General features: G+C 34.1%; 1 pseudogene; it reads right to left on the bottom strand.

Annotated features, from left to right (window-relative positions):
- Window positions 1–18,563: 18,563 nt before the first annotated feature.
- Window positions 18,564–18,660, bottom strand: LOC122097312 (annotated as a pseudogene).
- Window positions 18,661–19,010: the final 350 nt, after the last annotated feature.

The following is a 19,010-nucleotide window of genomic DNA, read 5'->3' as shown; positions in this document are numbered from 1 at the left end:
ATAAATATTACTACAATATCATGTGTACATCTAAAATTCCCTTAAAAGTAATAAACGCTACATTCTATTGAAATATTAGTTATTTTATTCTAGGAAACTTTTGGAAAAATAGACTGTATATCTTTGAAATAAAAAGGTCAAAAATGGTAGCATAAAAAGTTTTAGAGGGAGTCTGTCTTCAGAAATATATATATATATATATATATATATATACATATATATATATATATTATGTGTAGAAAGACATACATTTTTACAGATTGTCATCAGAAATATATACATATATCTAAATTTATGTGTAGAACGATGTACAATTTAGTGAAACAAAAATCTTGAGATATAATTAAAGTTAAAAAAATACATTACACCAAGTGCCAATGACTCACACCTATAATTCGAGCTATTCTGTGTAATGAGGTCTTAGAATTGTGTTAGAAACTAGCCGAGACAGAAAAGTGCTTGTTAGATTCTAATCTCAAATTAACCACTAAAAACAGGAATTAGCTCTATATTTCAAGTTGTAGAGTGCTGGGTTTGAGCACAAAGTGGCTTAGGGACAATGCTTAACCTTGCAAACAACATCAAGAACAACAACAAAATATATCACATTAATTTCACAGAAGCATCTTTTACCTGCTGTGAACATTTCTTAGAAACATGAATACATGCGCATGGACAATGTTAGGTAAAAAGTAGAGAATATTTACTCCTTTGTTAAAGACATGACTATTTAGATTGTTTAAGATATTTAGGTAATGATTCGAAATTAAGAATAATGATAATATATTGGGACTGGTCTTTTATTCTATTTTACGATAGTAATAAAATGATATTTGTAATTATTCTGTAAAATTACTCTTGCTTGGTATTTGAATTATAATAAGTGATAAACATTTTTAAATGATTTCCATAGGAAAGGATAGTTTTAATGGTACTAATTCTTTGGTAATTTCAATACAATTAAGAAAATTATTGCAAGGCTGGTTTGCTCTAAGACTATATTTGTTTTCTTGTTCTAGTTTTCATATGTTCGTAGAAATTAAAATTCCAAAAATTCAATGGATGTTGGCATTCAGGATCATCTTCATAGATACTAATAATGATACTAATAATGGAGTCACTTAAGTCGAATTGTTTTATTTCATTTGTTTTTGTCACAAATAAATCAAGATGATTGTGTATTTTGTTTCTTTTCACGTTATTGGTTCTTATCCTGAGAATACTTTTTTCTAGCAAAGTAGAGAAAAGCAATTGGATTGAGCAAGTAACATATGGCTATCATAAAATGCAGATGAATAGATTTGTGTTTTCTATCATTTGCTAAAAGTTTCTTCCAGAAAAGGTTATCAATTACGTATAAGTGATGTATAATTCCTAGATATTCCAGTTATCACATACATTTTTTGATTGGGTTATCTCTGAATAAACTCAAAAAACAGACAATAAAACTCAAAATAAACAGAAATCACATCTTTGTTTTAGAAGCTGTAGTTTACAAAGAATTTTTAGCCAACAACAAAAACTTCTTTTTGGGTATTTTGTATTTTGTGTGAAGAATTTTCAACTATAGTTTTATTTTTTTGCTGACATGAAATTCACATGCAATATATTATCTCCTTTCATTGTATACATTTTAGTTCTTTGGAAGTGAATTGTGCAATCATAGTTTTCTAAGCCTAATTTTTACAAACTTGCCTTTCTTCAAAGAGAAATGCTATAAATTTTATAACAGATATTAAAATAGATATAAAATTGAATTACAGGAATTTTTCCTGCATAAATCTTCTATAGGGTGTCTTTTCAAAATTTGTTTTGGGGAATTATTTTCAGGTTCTCACTCATACTGTCCAAGTGCACTGTCAATGATCTACATTCCCGATCCATACAAGTTTTTTACTTGTCTTTAATACATACATAGAAGTGTAATGGCTAGAACATATACAATTCTCTTTGACCTTTTGAAGACTTGAAAACTTGCTTGCTAAATGACTGTAGTATTACACAAATCATTCTGCTATGCTGAGTATATCAATTTCTCCACAAATGCATTACTATATTTTGTGTCTTCTTTTTATATTATGGTCATACCAGTGAGCTTTCTTTTTCTTTTTTCTTAGATACTAAAGAGGAGCTTAATTCATATGCTTCTCCTATTGACTATTAATTTATATATGTTCTTTATAGAAATATCCTGTTCAGGAAAAATTTATACAGAATTAGAAAATATAAAAGTACTTAAGATTCAGTATCACTGTAGCATTAACATCGTAGCATTAACAAATATGTGCCCTCTATCTGTTGGATATGTTTTCACTACTTTCATAGAATTAAGAAAGGTTATCAGTTGATATTAGTTTATTCTTGCTTTTCTTTAGCCACTAATGCTTACCATGTCAACTTTTTGGAAACGTTTACTGATCCATTGTAATGAATTTTTACATTTATGTTTTGTAGGTTTTTACAACTCACATTTAGTTTGATAATAATTTTTTTGTTTTAAATTTTTGTATAAGGTTTGAGGCAGTAATCTAAGATCATCCTTTATAACTAGAGAGGCAATAGTGCCAATACACCCATTTAAGATTCTATTTTTATTTCATTAAGTCATGGCATCCTTTTCAAAATCTATTGACAATAAAACTAAGAATTTATTTTTGATAAATCTGTTACATTCTAATATATGTCGGTTCTTTCACTAATAAACATGATAATAAGAATCAAATCTAGTATGAGGGCTCAAGCTACACCATTTTACAAGATTGTTCTGACTGACCTGTATTCCTTGAATTTACATACAAGTGAATTGAGCAGTTGGACCAATATTCTACAGATATCTAGATGTTTGATAGTCACTCATATTTTATACCTTGTGAAAACACAAGACCCCAGATATTATATAGGAAAAAATGTCTTTAGAGAATGCTTAAAACAAATAAAATTAATTTAGGAATGAGTTAAGATTTAGATAACACTATAGCATAATAAAGTTGAATGATAACGACTTGAGCTGTACAACAGAGGAGAGTGAGAAGGGATAGAATGATGGACCACCTAGGAGCTGTATGTCATTGTTATTGTGTTTCAAATACAGAAAGACTTCAGACAAGAAAAGGAGGAAAATAATCAAAGTGTCCTTAATCAAGTTTCTTTTTAATCCACGTAAGAGTGTGGACTAAGAGTCAGAGAAGATGGGAAAAATAAAAAAGAAAATAAAGCACTGTATAGACCTGTTACAATGTAAAGAAATTGTAATAAGAATATGATAATTAATTTCCAAAGAAATAAAGGAAACAAAAGGTAAACTCTAAAGGCAAAAAGAATGAAGAGAGAAAAGAAGCAAAGTAAAACCTTTATCAATAACAAACACAAGAATTTGGAAGTGAAAAAGCACTGGAAATATTCTAAATAACAGTAAAATAACAATAAAAGTTGCTAATGTGGATAGAAAATGGATCACATTTTATCATATATAATTTTGAAAAAACATACTAGGAATGAAAATTTAAAAGTCATAATTTAAAACACTATTTATCATAATTTAAAACACTATTTACATTATAATTACACAGTGTATAGTTCAGTGGTAAAATCTTGATATAGCATATGTGAAATAATGGTGTGATCTCCCAAGAATTACGAAGTACACACAAAACACACACACACAAAAACCACATAAACACACACACACACACATACACACACATCACATACACACATTTGGAATATTGATATTATAATATTAAATAGAGGAAATTATCACAAATAATAAAAATAGGTTAATATATGAAATCATAATATTGCTCATACTATTTAAACGTTTAGTAGAAATCAAATAGTCACAATATACTTGGATTCTTATAGATTAAGTAAATTGAAAATTAAGAAATAGAAGACATGAGAACCTTTGCAAATAAGTTTTAAATAATAAACATTTTGAAACATGTATACTTTAATTTTGACAAAAGATTAATTGTACTGGTGTTTTAACCTCAAGATTTAGCATATGATAACCAGGTGCTCTATATCTCGTTATGGGAGGCTATATCTATAATCATTTCACTCTGGATATTTTTATGATAGGGTCTCATAGTTTCTCAGGCTCTCCCGAATTACAAACCCTATTTGCAGTTCCTACCATAGGTAGAAAATGGAAGCCACAAATCACCATGCCCAGCTCAAACTTTTTTTTTAATTGAAGTACAAATATTTACAAAAAAAATGACCAGGAAATGAAGCCTTTCTTAATATAGTATGTGCTTCTTGAAAATACAGTAATTATTTGTTACCTGGAAAAATATGTTTAGAACTATAAGAAAATCAATTTATTTAAATTCACTAACCATATAAAAATTAAGAAAATAATTTTAAATATTCACATGTTAAATATTTTAAAAGCAACATATATGTGTCTGAATAATTTACATGTGTAAAAATTATGCAAAATTAAATTTAGTAATACTACAACTCTGAAAAAAGAATCCTAAAGAAACAAGAAAATAAGTAACTAACATCAAAATTTGAAATATAGAAAATAAAATGAAGTGTACTCTTTAGTTGACTTAAGTAACTGTAAACCCCTTTTATATCAATTTTAAAATAAAAATGCATGAACAATGAAAGCAAAAGTACATTTGATCAATAGCAACAGCAAAAGCATCAGTAATTGTTTGAGTGTACAAAAAAAATCGATGGAGGGGTTAACAAGGTTCCTTTCAAAAGAATGTGCTCATTACCTTATTTATGTAACTGTAACCCCTCTGTACATTACCCTTACAATAAAATTATATTGAAATTAAAAATAATACAAATAATATAGAAATTAAGAATTCTTAGAAGCCATTAGTTAAAAACTTTATAAAAACCTGCCCCAAGTACCCAAGGAATATACTTTGATGATACTATTTAAATACTTAAACTTCACCAGAAAAGCAAAATGTTTAAAAACTGTTACAAATAAAGTAATAAATCAGAATATATTACTATAATAATCATTGGATGGATTTTTAGTGGCAGTCAAATATGTAAGAAATGAGGCAATATGCCATTCATTTGCACTTAATAAGTGAGAAAGAATTTTCGAGGTCTTTTAAAATATATCATAAGTTTAATGAAGAAACTATTCTGTCACATAATATGATAATCAGATAAAGATGATATTAGAGAAAAGAACAGATTGTACTAAGTTTTGGGATGTTAATGTATGTACTTCTTTTGGTTTTGGAAAATTGTGGGGATTTCAACTTGGGGTATTGTTCTTGCTATGCTGGCATATCAGTGGTTAATTTTAGTATAGGGGTTCCCTTTCCACAAGAACATGCACCTGATCTGTCCTTTTATTCTTCCCATCATCAATGGCATCAGAGTTGCACACCTATTTGTCTACCTTCCTGGATCCTGCAGTCCTTCCAATCTTAGTCTCTAGATAGTGCAGGATGGTGGAAATGATCCAATGCACCCAGCTATAAATTGAGAAGGAACTCCCCTAAAATTTGTCCTGGTTTCTGTTCTCAAGCCTCCTAAGTAGTTAAGAGTACAGATTGGAGCCCCTGGTGCCAAGCAGTAACAGTATTTTTAAAACAATTAGAAATAAATATGACAGGCTTGTGATAACCTCAGGAAAAGAATAAAAGAGCAGTGAAGCATAGAGGACAGACAGAATATTAACTAGCTACTCAGAGGGTGAATCAGCTTAGCTAGCTACTCGGGAAGCCGAGATCTGAAGAACACTGTTCAAAGCCAGTCCAATCATGAAAAAACATGTGATTATCTCCAAAAAACCAGAAGTGCAGCAGTGGCTCAAGTGGTAGACCACTACCTTGGGCACAGATGCTTAGAGCAGGAATGATGAATGCATGCATGAGCACATGAACATGCACGTGTGTGTACAGGCACGTGTGTGCACACACACACAAATGAGTATTTCAATGCAGAGTTCTTTATTTTTTTACCTTACACTACTTTATTTTCCTGTATTAGTTCACAACTTAACAAAATCAGCTAAGCACCTATTTACATACAACTCCTCATGTTTCTCTAAAGTCTACTCTCTTTTTGGCAGCCTGCTCTTATTTGACCCAAAAGTAAATTATTCAGAAGGTCAATTCATCTCCCTCAACTCTGTAATGTTAGATGATTGTTTAAGTTCTTCCTAGCAATATAATTTTGTGAAATCCTGCATCAAGCAGCATATTTTTTTCATGAAATGGCAAGCCTCTTGAAAAAAAAAAAAAAAACTATAGCTTTTACTCCTCCTGGCAAGCATCTGGAAATTTATTACCTTCATATAATCCATGATATGTCTGTGTATGCCAAAGACGGCTGTGAAAATAAAAAGAACCTTCTAAGCACATAGAATTCATATAAAATTAATAGGTATGAAGGTTTTATTTAATATTCTGAAAATACCATACAGAGGAGTTACAATTACATGGGCAAGATAATGAGTACATTTCTTATCAAGCATTGTTGCCTCCTCCTTTATTTCCCCTTCCTATCCCCTTCCATCTCACCTCTCCTGCCTCACCCCATTATACTCCGCCTTGTGAAAGTTTTAAAGTTCGTTTTTCGACATAACATCTTCTACATCTCATTGTTACAATGGGTCCAACTCTATCCTTTTTTCGATTTGTTTTTTCCATGCCCCTCCACAAATTATACCAACATAAAATATAGTGAAAACAGGAGTTATATCGTGGGGGGAGGAACATACAAAGCAACAAAAATTCATCTTATAAATATGTTAAAAACAATCGCATGAAAAAAAATATTTGAATACTTATCTTGGGGTACATTTCACCTAACATCAACGAATCTTACCTTTTCTGCTTGTCTCAGACATATACTATTTATTACCAATAAGGAAAACCATGGGGCCTATGAGTATTTAGGCCTGGCTTACTTCACTTAATATAATTTTTTCCAAGACTTTCATTTTCCTAACAATGGGGCAATGTCATTCTTTCTGGTGGAGAAAAAGAATTCCATTGTGTACATACACCACAATTTCTTAATCCATTCATCTACTGAGGGGCATCTGGGTTGGTTCCAAGATTAGCTATGGTAAATAATGTTACCATAAACATAGTTGTGCTGGGAGCTTTAGTGTGGTCTTCTTTGTGATCATTTGGGTAAATGCCCAAAAGTGGAATTGCTGGGTCATAGGGGAAGTCTATGTGGAGTCTTTTGAGGAACCTCCATACCACTTTCCAAAGTGGTTGAACAAGTATACACTCCCACCAACAATGCAGTACGGTTACCCTAACCACATCTAATCCTGCATCTGTTGTTATTAGAGTTCTTGATTTTTGCCATTCTAACTGGCATGAGGTGGTATCTCAATGTTGTTTTGATTTGCATTTCTTTTATGGCTAGGGATTTTGAGCATTTCCTCATGTGTCTATTGGCCATCCTTCTTTCCTCTTCAGAGGAGTTTCTCTTTAAGTCTTTAGCTCACTAATTTATTGGGCAGTTGTTTCTTTTAGGATTTGTTGTTGGGTAATTTAATTTTTTTGGAGTTCCAGATATATTTTATATATGAGACCCTTGTCCATTGTATGGCTAGCGAAGATCTTCTCCCAATTCGTGGGCTTTCTATGGATCTTTCTATCTATGTCCTTTGCCATGCAGAAGCTCTGCAATTTCATGCAATTGCATTTGTCCAAACTTTTGTTGATTTGTTGTGTTTCTGGGTCTCTAGTAAGAAAGTTTCGGCCTGTGCCAAGGAGTTCTAGCGTTTCTCCTATTCCATCCTGTAATGTTTTCAGAGTGTCTTCATGACTCCGAGGTCTTTGATCCACTTGGAGTTGATTCTGGTACAGGGTGATATATAAGGATCTAGATTTAGTTTTTTATAACTAGTTAACAAATTTTGAGAGCACCATTTACTGGAGAGACTGTCTTTCTTCCATTCTATATTTTTAGCTCCGTTATCAAAGATTAGATGGCTGTAGGTCTTTAGGTTCATTCCTGGGTTTTCAATTCTATTCCATTGGTCCTGAGGTCTTTCTTGTGCCAGAACCAAGCTGTTTTGATTAGTATGGCTTTGTAGAAGAGTTTGAAATTTGGTATTGATTTCCTCCAGCACTGTTCTTTCTGTTAAGGATCGTTTTTTGCTATTCGGGGTGTTTTATTGTTCCATATGAATGTTTGGATTGCCTTGTCTATTTCCTTGAAGAATGAGTTTGGAATATTGATAGGTATCACATTCAATTTGTAGACAGCATTGGGAAGTATTGCCATTTTCATGATGTTGATCTTTCCAATCTAGGAACATGGAACTTTTAGCCAATTTCTAAGTCTGTTTTGGTTTCCTTTTTCAAGTATTTAAAGTTTTCATCATAGGGTTCCTTCACTACTTTGGTTAAGTTAATTCCTAGGTATTTTATTTTTGGGGGGCTATTACGAATGGAGTTGCTTTCATAATTTCAGCTACACTTTTCTCATTGTTGGCATACAGTAAATCCATTGATTTTTCAGGCTTAATTTCATACCCTGCTACTTTGCCAAAGTTTTGAGTCACCGTGAGTAACTTGGGAGCGGAGGAGTCTTTAAATACAAGATCATGTCATCTCCAAAGAGGGAGAGTTTGACTTCTTCTTTTCCTATTGGGATCCCTTTTATGTTTGCATCTTGTCTTATTGCTGTAGATAGGGATTCTAATACTAGATTGAAGTACAGTAGAGAGAGTGGGCATCGTTGTCTCGTCCTGAGTTCAGAGGAAATAGCTTTAGTTTTTCACCATTGAGTATAATGCTTTCTGTAGGTTTGTAATACACAGCCTTTATTGTATTGAAGAAGGTTCCATGGATTCCTAATTTTTCCAGGACCTTCACCATAAAGGGGTCTTGGATCTTGTCAAAGTCTTTTTCTGCATCTATTGAGATAACCATGTGGTTCTTATCCTTGCTCTTGTTGATGTGATTAATTATGTTAATTGATTTGCGTATATTGAAGCAGCTTTGCATCCCTGAAATGAATCCTGTTTGATTGTGCTGTATGATTTTTTGGATGAATTGTTGAATTTAATTAGCCAAAATTTTGTTGAGAGGCTTTGCATCAAGGTTTATCAAAGAAATGGGTCTATAGTGCTCTTTCTTTGATGAGGGTTTTGGGATGAGGGTTATGATGGCTTCATAGAAAGCTTTCCGTAGTGAACTTTCTCTTTCAATTTCATTGACGAATTGGAGGAGTATTGGTGTGAGCTCTGCTTTGAAGGTCTTGTAGAATTCTGCTGTAAAACCATCTGTTCTTGGGCTTTTCTTAGATGGGAGGTCTCTTATTGCTGTTTCTATTTCAGTGCTTGATATGGGCCTGTTAAGATGGTTTAACTCATCTTGGTTTAGTTTTGGCATGTCAATAATTGCGAGGAAAAGGTCCATTTCTGCTCTCAAACATATTAGCATGAAGTTTTGAGCAGTATTCCTTTATAATGTTCTGAATCATGGTTGTTTCTGTAGTGATGTTTCCATTCTCATCTCTGAGTTTATTTCTGTGGGCGTGTCTCTTCTTTTTCTGATAAGATTTTTTTATGGGTCTGTCAATTTTGTTATTTTTTTTTTCAAAGAACCTTCTCATTTTTTTGATTCTTCCTATGGTTTTGTTAAAATTCTAATTCATTTAATTCTGATTGAATTTTAATTATTTCTTTCCATCAACTGGATTGGGGTTTATCTTGATGCTCTTTTTCAAAGAGTGTCAGATCTCATTAAATTGTTGGTTTCAGTTCTCTCCAATTTGTTGATGTAGGAACTCAGAGCTATAAACTTGCCTCTGAATCATGCCTTTACTGTGTCTCGAGGAGCAGATAATCTCTGTGCTAATTTTTGATGAATATCATGAACATTTGAACTTCATTTCTAAGCTCTTCCATGACTCACTGGTGTTTCAACAGTGTGTTTTTCAGCCTCCATGTGTTACTGGACTTTCTTTGGTGGCTGTTCGTGTTGAGTTCTAATTTTATTCCCTTTTGGTCTGAGAGAATGCAAGATATGAATTCAATGTGTCTGAATTTTGACAAGGTTGATTTGTGACCTAAAATGTGGTGTATTTTGGAAAATTTTCCATGTGCTGCTGAGTAAAAAGTGTATTCTGATGCTGCTGGATGAATATTCGCTAGATGCCTGCTAAATCAGTTGATATATGCACTTGTTTCGATCGGCAGTTTCTCTGTGGATTTTTTGCCGAGTTGATCTATTTAGTGGGAATAGTTGTGTGTTAAAGTCCCCAACAATTAATGTCTTTGGATCTATGTGAGATTTAAAGTAGTATTTCTTGGATAAATTTGGGTGCACTATTGTTTGACAATATTTAGAATTGTAATATCCTCCTGAAGGAGAGATCCCTTAATTAGTATGTAGTAACCTTCTTTATCTCTTCTCAATAATTTTAATTTGAAGTTTATTTTATCTGATATTAGGATTGCAACTCCTGCCTATGTATGGGGGCCGTTTGCTTGGTAGATTTTGTTCCAGCCTTCACTTTCAAAATGTGTTTGTTTTTTTATGGGCAAGTTGTGATTCCTGAAGGTAGCAGATAGAAGAATCTTTCATTTTAAACCAACAAGACAGTCTATGTCGCTTAATTGGAGAGTTAGATCCGTTAATATTGAGAGATAAGACTGAGCGTTATTTGGGTGTTCCTGCCATTTTATCCACCTTCTTGGGGGCTACGTGTACTGGGTTCTTCCTATGGTTCTTGGATTCTGTTTGAGTGTGGTTTCTTGGCCTTTATTATGGTCTTGTTGGTTTTCTATGTGTAGGACATCTTTAAGTAGCTTTTGTAGAGCTGATTTGGTGGAGATATATTGTTTATTTTTCTTTGCTATGGAAGAGTTTTATTTGACCTTCAGTTATGAAGGAGAGTTTATCTGGGTACACTATTCTTGGTTGATAGTTGTTTGTCTTTAGGGCATGGCATGCATCATTTCAGGCTCTTCTTGCTTTAATTGTCTCTGTTGACAAATCTGAGGTAATTCTAATTGGTTTTCTTTTATAGGTGACTGATCTTTTCTCCTTGACAGCTGTAAGGATCTTTTCCTTGGTCTGAATTGATCCTGTGTGGATTATAATGTGACTATGGGATGTCCTGTTCTTGTCTGGTTTATTTGGAGTTCTAAAAGCTTCTTGTATCTGAATATGCCTATCTTTTTGTGTGTTTGGAAGTTCTCTGCTGGGAGCCTGTTAAACAAATTTTCTAGACCATTAACTTCTGTATCTATGTGCTCCGCTACACCCATTTCCCTCAGATAAGGCCTTCTGATGGTGTCTTTCAAGTGTTGAATAGATCTATCATATTTCTTGGATTTGTCTTGGTTAGTTGTATGGTCTTTATCTATAATACCTAGGCTGTCTTCAATGCTGGAGATTCAATCTTCTGCATGGTCTAACCTACTGTCAAGACTTTCTATATTTTTCATTTCTTTTCTTTCTAATTGGTAGGCTTTTATTGCTTCAAATGTTTTGTTGGAGCTTTGTTTTAGGTCTTATATGAAATTCTTTACTTTCTTAATTTGGTGTTCAGTGTTTATTCTCAAATTACTTAGTTGATTGGTTATGGTTTCCTTGTACTCCTATTCCTTCTGTTGGACTCCATTCAGCATTCCTTTGTGGTCTCCCTGACTCCTTTCAGGTGTCTGTTTATGGATTCCATGAATGGCTCTATAGATCTTTGTCTATGCTCATCCCGCTCTTTCAATTCTTCTATTCCTCTTTGATTAGATTTCTCATGTTCATGCAACTTCTGTAGTTCTCTTTGACTGATCTCAGCCTGCTCACACAATTCCTTTATTTCTCTTTTAGTGTTCTCAACCTGTTCACACAATTCCAGTATCAATCTTTGAGCAGCTTCCTCACAGCCATGAGCTTCCTGTTTTGATCTTAGGTTTGCCTCCTGTCTCTCCCTATCACACACACACTGAGTCCTTTACAAGGTTTCAATCTTTTCATTCACCATATTTACCAGTAGTGTTTGTAGAGCTTTTTGGGAACTCTCTTCTGGATTATACATTATCTGTTCTGTCACCTGATTATCTTGAGTGGGAACTGAGATACCCGGACTTGCCATTTTCCTTGTGTTTTTCTTGCTTATTCTGCGCCTTTGGGATGAAAGTAATGCCAGTTTTGTGCTAGAACACCATTTTTAGGCAAGCATCAACCAAAGTCCTGTAACTGCATAGTCAAAAGTCTGCAGATACAATCTAGTTCAACAGCTACAGTCTATTCAGCATTAAACAACTACATATTAATGGGCTAAGAATAGCGAAGAAGAATTTGACAAACCAGAAATTATTATGTTTAGGGAGAAAGGTTTGGGAAAATAGGGTTAGAGGGATATGGAAAGGTAAAAGGCAAGTGAAATTAACCACGTCCTAATCTCACAGAGGGAAATGGATTGGAAAGAATGATAGGAGAGAGAGAAGAAAAAAATTTAAAAAGGGACCAGAAAAAAATGGAAAGACAAATATTTAAACTCTTAAAAGTAATGAAAATTTAAGGAAGTAATATTGAGAGATGAATGGAGATAGGATGAGAGGAGGGGAGGGATAGAAATGTGACCTGAAAAACTAAAAAATAAAAATACATAAAATATTGTATAGGTATAAATAGATAATACTGCTATTAAGGAATTTAATCTTTTTTTGTTAGTTTAATCTCTGAATATTTATTAGAAATAATGGTAACCCCAATAATAGTGTTTGCTATAAGTTTGTCACAAAAGAAACATACAAACCAAAAAGTTCAAAGACATAAATCTTAAAATATAATTTCATGATCATAAAGAATTAAAATATCAATGAATAAAAAATATAGTACATGCAGTATCTTTTTACAGAAAATATAAAATATTAAAAAGAGATGAAGGAATTCCTACTTAAATTTTGTGATAAATTATATGCATGATGGATAGAGCCAATAATATACTGGGATAAATTGTGTCCAAATTTATAGGTAAAATTATTATTGCTTGAACTAGCCTCTTAAAGGGTAAGGAATTTAATCTTAAGAGGTTTTGAATTGAGTAATACATTTTTGGATTAAGGATGTACACAATTGGGAATAAGGTCTTATAATCAGTGACAGGTATATATGAGGATGAGCAGAAAAACAAATAATTCATGCAAAAAGAGCAAAAGATGAAAAAGTAAAACAAATGAGAAAGAAAGAACAAAAAAGAACAAAAGGTCAGTAGAGATTTTTTTTAAAAAAAAGTACACACACACACACACATATACACCTAAAATAAAAGTTATAAGAGTAAGAAAAAAAGATTAATAAAAACAATTTTTATAATTAAAAAGTAAATTGATGGGATTTGATGGGAAGATCCTGTATCTCCCTTGTGTCTGTAACCAGTCTCTTGAAGTCTCTGCTCAGGTTGTGGTGTTTGGTTTTCCTGTGGCTTGATTGGTTTTTGAAGTCAGTTGGTTTGAGCAGGCAGAAAAATTCTCTGCAGTGCCAAGGATTTTATGAACCACCTTCCAGGCTAGTTCAGTGGGAGGTAGATCTGCTTTGAGTATCATAAAAGAGGGAGATGGCTGTTTCCTCTAGTTTAGAGTTGCTGTGATAAGGCTGGGTTCTGGGTAAAGTTGAGGCCTTTCAGCAAACAGTAGCTTTTCCCTGAGAGGCTAGCTTTTGAGACATTCACAGAGCCCAGCCTGTAGCCATTCTCAGGGTTTATGTTTCTGATTTTCAATTGATTGTTAGGGTTGCCAGGGGCAGCCTCTGGCTCTGTTTACCCAGTGAAGAAAGCCACTCCTTCGGGGGTGTAGCTTTCTCTGCCTGCTTATGGTGACTTTCCCATGGGTGAAGTTGAGAATGGCAGATCAGGGTAGGTACTTGTGACTCGCTAAATGACTCTTTTGTTTTCATCAAAGGACTGAGTTAGAGGTAACTGCTTAGCCAGGCCTTTGTCTGTATCAAAGATGGATATCTCCAGTGTTGGGGGGAGGGGTGGCCTTCCCTCCTCTGTTCCCTTTGAGAAGGAATGAGGATGTCAGTTTTGTACTCACGCTGGAGTGTTGGTTCCTAGGTAGCTTCTGGTCTGCTATCTGCAAGATGAAGATATCTGCTACTTGTCAGTTCTTGCTGGTGTTGAGTAAAATCTGCTCATATTTGTCCCAGACTCTCTGGGTTGTAGGCATGGTTGCTTTGGACGCCACAACAGCTGCCACAGCTGCCCCAGCCGCCCCAGCCATGGCTGCTGGAAAATGCTCAGATCTGTCTCTTTACCTGGATTTTCCCTCTCTGGTCAAACTCTCTGTACTGTGATGGCACACTTGGTGTGCCTAGGATTGTTCACTGGAACACTAGAACTGCTTTCTACGCGAGAACTTGTTTAGCCACCAGGTTCTTCTCCACCATCTTCTCGAAATTCCTGAAGGTGTTTAAATATTATTGTTTTGGAATAAATTGTTTTGGAATAAATAATGTTCACCTTGACTATCTTGAGAAAAAATTGGTTTCTCAGCACTATAGGTAAGAACTTGAGTGAAGGAAACAAAAGGAAAAATGAAGAACAACTCAACACACACATTCAAAAGAAAAAAAACAACCCAAGAAAACAAGTTAACTCAGTACTCAAGAACCTGCAGGAAATGCAAAGATTTTTTTTAAATAGCTATGATAAGCTTATCAAAATCCTGACTACATGGGAGTCTACTGTTGTGAGGATAGTGGTTAAAGCTCAGACTGGACAGAAAGATCTGTACACAATGCCAGGCACCTGTTATTCTAAATTCCAGGAAGAATAACATGAAGTAGATTGAGCCCACGATCATACACAAGTAGGAAGCGAGATTCTATCTGAAAGTTAATCAGGATAATTTAGGGCTGGGTCATGCCAAAGTGTTAAGAAGATCCATTTAGGAGACACAAGACACTCAATTCCAATTCTAATATTATGGCTATTAAAGAAAAAAACTATGATTTTAAATAATGGGAATAATTGTAAGATTTGAATATTTGAGTGGAGAAAAATGCATGAGAGAGATAGAGTTTACCCATGTTGCAATGCTTTGTACTTAAGTGATAATATTATGTGGTACTCCAGACATAACAGAGTTACCTTGCAAATGAGCATGGATGTGCATTTGGGTGAAGGAAATACTCTACTTACACAGGTGTAAATTAAATACTTTTTTGGGGGAGATTTTAGTTCTTGATCTAAGAGCCTGGGTGATATCTCTGAGTCTTTTCTCTCAAGGCTATCACTCTACTACTTTGAGCCACAGTTCCAATTCTGATTTTCTGTTGGTTGTTTGGAGATAAGAGGCTCATGGACTTTCCTGCCCAGGATGGCTTCAAACCATGATCGTCAGATCTCAGCCTCTTGAATAACCAGGATTCCAGGCCTGAGCCATCCATTTTTTAATAATTTAGTAAATTGTACTGTTACAGATGTTATAATTTATCATTATAACCTTTATAATATATGTGTGTATATTTATATCAATGCATACATATAGAAATATTTTAACATATTTTTATATCTACAGTAGATTTATGAAATCATCCTTCATTATAAAATAACATGGAAACAAGTTTAATGAGGAGCAAAGCAAAGGGAATTGTCATGTTTCTTGTTGTTGAATGAAATATGAATTGTGAGAATCAGTTTGAGAAAACCATTTAACAAAATGGATAATGACTATTAATTCCTATCCCTTTATTTGCCCATATTGTCCATCCTCACACATGAGTGTCAAAGTAAAACCACACTTTTTTGCCTTTGTATTTAAATCATATGTTATAATTTAGCGGTTATGTGAAGTAATCAAATAAAGATTAAAATAATAGTGAGACTATGAGTTAGAGCTGAAAATTATTTTAAATATGATAATAGCTAATTAAATTCCATATCTCTTACTTTTACTCTATTGTCATATCCCTTATTCCCACATTAGGAAAGTACATAGAAGATTCTCACCAAATTATGTGTAAAATTATGAAAAAATGTGTTAAAAGAATATGGGCACATTGGGGTTAGTAAAGTGGCTCAGTGGTAGAGCTTTTGCCTTGCATGCATGAGGCCCTGGGTTTGATTCCTCAGCACCACATAAGCAAAAAGAAGAAAGCTGGAAGTGGTGCTGTGGCTCTAGTGGTAGATCGCTAGCCTTGAGCAGAAAAGCTGAGGGACAGCACCAGAGGGGCCCAGAGTTCAGGCCCCTCGACTGGACAGAAAAAACAACAACAACAACAACAACAAAGAATATGGGCACAGTGTGGTTTTAGCTGATTGAGACCTGTAGGCGGTAGTGTGTTTTTGAGGACTTGATAAACGTTGTGATGGAGATGAAGAAAGGGATATGCTTATTCTGGAAAATTGGCTAGAGGATTGTTCACATAAAAATAGTTATGAATTCTTCCAAAAGGTTACAGTAAAATTGCTCTCACAATCATGTTCACTACTGCACTATTCACCGTAGAGGACTTATGGAAACAGCCCAGACGACCTTTAGTGGAGGGATGGTTGGACAAAGTGTTGCACAAATATATAATTAGGTTGCACTCATCCATTATAAAGACTGTTACAGCATTTGCAAAGAAATGGATAGATCTAAAATTATGTTAAGTAAACGAAGTCAGAGCCAGACACACCAAGGATGTGTATTTGGAAGCCAGTATTTTATGCAAGTTAAACAACAGTATTAATCAAAGCATGCTATTTGCAGTGGAGTATTTATTTATTTATTTATTTATTTTTGGGTTCGGTCATAGGGCCTGAACTCTGGGCCTGGGTGCTGCCCCTCAGCTCTTCAGCTCAAGGCTAGCGCTCTACCTCTTGAGCCACAGCTCCACTTCTGGCTTTTTTCTTTTTGCTTATGTGGTGCTGAGGAATCGAACCCAGGGCCTCAGGCATGCAAGGCAAGCACTCTACCACTGAACCACCTTCCCAGCACTGCAGAGGAGTATTTAAAAGATGTAATTTCTTATAAAAGTGAACTTTTAATCCAACAGAATGAATACCAGGAGACTATCACTTGGAAAAGGTGAGGGGAAGTCAAAGGGAAGGATTAAATAGACTTCTGGAAGTAGAGAGTGAAGCCATAATATTCAATGCAGATAGTATGAAACTAGAAAAAATGAAAGTGGGGTGAGGTTTGGAAGGATGTGAGAAAGTTATGTAAAGATCCATTGTAATTATAAACCGATTCGTTGAATGGAAAACCCTTTGTACAACTATTTTATAAAAATATAACTAAAAACGATGGGGCTGGGAAGGTGGCTCAGTGGTAGATCGCATGCCTTGCATGCCAGAGGCCCTGGGTTCGATTCCTCAGTACCACATAAGCAAAAAGAAAAAAAAGCCAGAAGTGGCGCTGTGGCTCAAGTGGTAGAGCGTTAGCCTTGTGCTGAAGAGCTGAGGGACAGCGCCCAGGCCCAGAGTTCAGGCCCCATGACCGGACCCAAAAAAAAAAAAACAAACAAAAAAAAAAAAAAAAAACGATGGAGACATCTGATCTTAAACAATGAGTCAATATGATAATTTCCTGCTCAGAAATTTTCTTTGCAGGTATTTTCCTCATAATGACATAAAAGTGAACAACATAGAAGAAACTGCATTTGATATTGCCAAAAGGATAAGTATGTGTCATTCCCTCTATGAAGTTGTGGAGGGCTGTACAAATTGTTCAACTAAGTCCTAATGTTCGGGTTAAGTTTCTTAAATTTCAAAAATGCAAGTCCGTCTTTTGTGTCCCTACAAAATATTTTCACAAAACAAATAAGAGCAATATCTTTTTTTTTTTTTTGGTCTGTCATGGGGCTTGAACTCTGGGCCTGGGAGCTATCCCTCTGCTCTTCAGCTCAAGGTGAGCACTCTACCACTTGAGCCACAGCTCCACTTCCAGTTTTCTAGTGGTTTATTGGAGATAAGAGTACCACAGACTTCCCTTTCCAGGCTGGCTTTGAACAATGATTCTCAGATCTCAGCCTCCTGTGTAGCTAGGATTATAGGCATGAGCCACCAGTGCCCGGCAACACCAATATTTTACTGTAAAAATTCATGGATTCCACGGAATTCTTCCAAATGAATTGCCTGCATTGGATGTCAAAATGTATTCAATAGTTTTTGTATACATGTATAATGATTTCTTCAGAGTTTGTGATTTTTTAATCAGAAATAATTTTAACTTACCTGTTGAAATGAGTAGTACAGAAAGTAAAATATTTCTGGTGCTTGTCTGAAAAAGTATATTTTAAAATATTCTATATTCTATGTTTGCATAATGTTCATAATTTATTTTATTTTATCCTAGATATACTTTGAATTCTACATTACTTTATAATATATAGGTTAATTAATGTGTCCTTTCCAATTGCATTCCATATAGAAACAGTTTGATTCCTTATTTTTTCTAGGTCTTTATTTTTCTTTGGGATAAATGACAATGTTGTCTAATTTGAAGTTTTGTAAATTTTATGCTATGTAAACGCCTTTCTGAGCTGAAGATTTAATACACTGATGTCAAACTAAATTTAATTATATGAATTACGTGTATTGTTACACTTGTAATTTTGTAATCAACCTTTTAATAACTGTTTTTCATTTCTTGCATCTGAAGAATGAAAAATATGGAATACTTCTCAAATTTTCATATTATCCTTTTGCAAGTGCCATGTTAATCTCTGTATTGTAATTTGAGTAAACGTGCTGCTGATGCATGTAGTATCCTCTAAATTTAAGTTGTTAATGATGCAATCTTTATACAGGCTTATATCTATGGGTGCCTACTTGTAACAAGGAAACCTTCTTGTTCCTAACAATGCTATCGATCTTATTTCCCTAAAATTCTGTGAATATTGGAAAAATTGTATTGATCAGTCGATTGCTCACATTTGCAAATTTTTTTGTCAATGACTATCAAGTCTTTTTATTTGGAATTTTATCGTACTCTCAATTATTTATAGATAGGTCTAAAGGTGATGGCTTTTTCAAGTACTTATTTATCCAACTGAATTAGCTTTGTGGACCTAATGAATTCAAAGTAAGCATTGCTTAAGAGCTACTTCTAA

Source organism: Dipodomys spectabilis, unplaced genomic scaffold (assembly GCF_019054845.1).
Source record: "Dipodomys spectabilis isolate Male_0828 unplaced genomic scaffold, ASM1905484v1 ptg000421l, whole genome shotgun sequence".
NCBI lineage: Eukaryota > Metazoa > Chordata > Mammalia > Rodentia > Heteromyidae > Dipodomys > Dipodomys spectabilis.
This window is presented reverse-complemented; position numbering and strand designations above follow the sequence as displayed.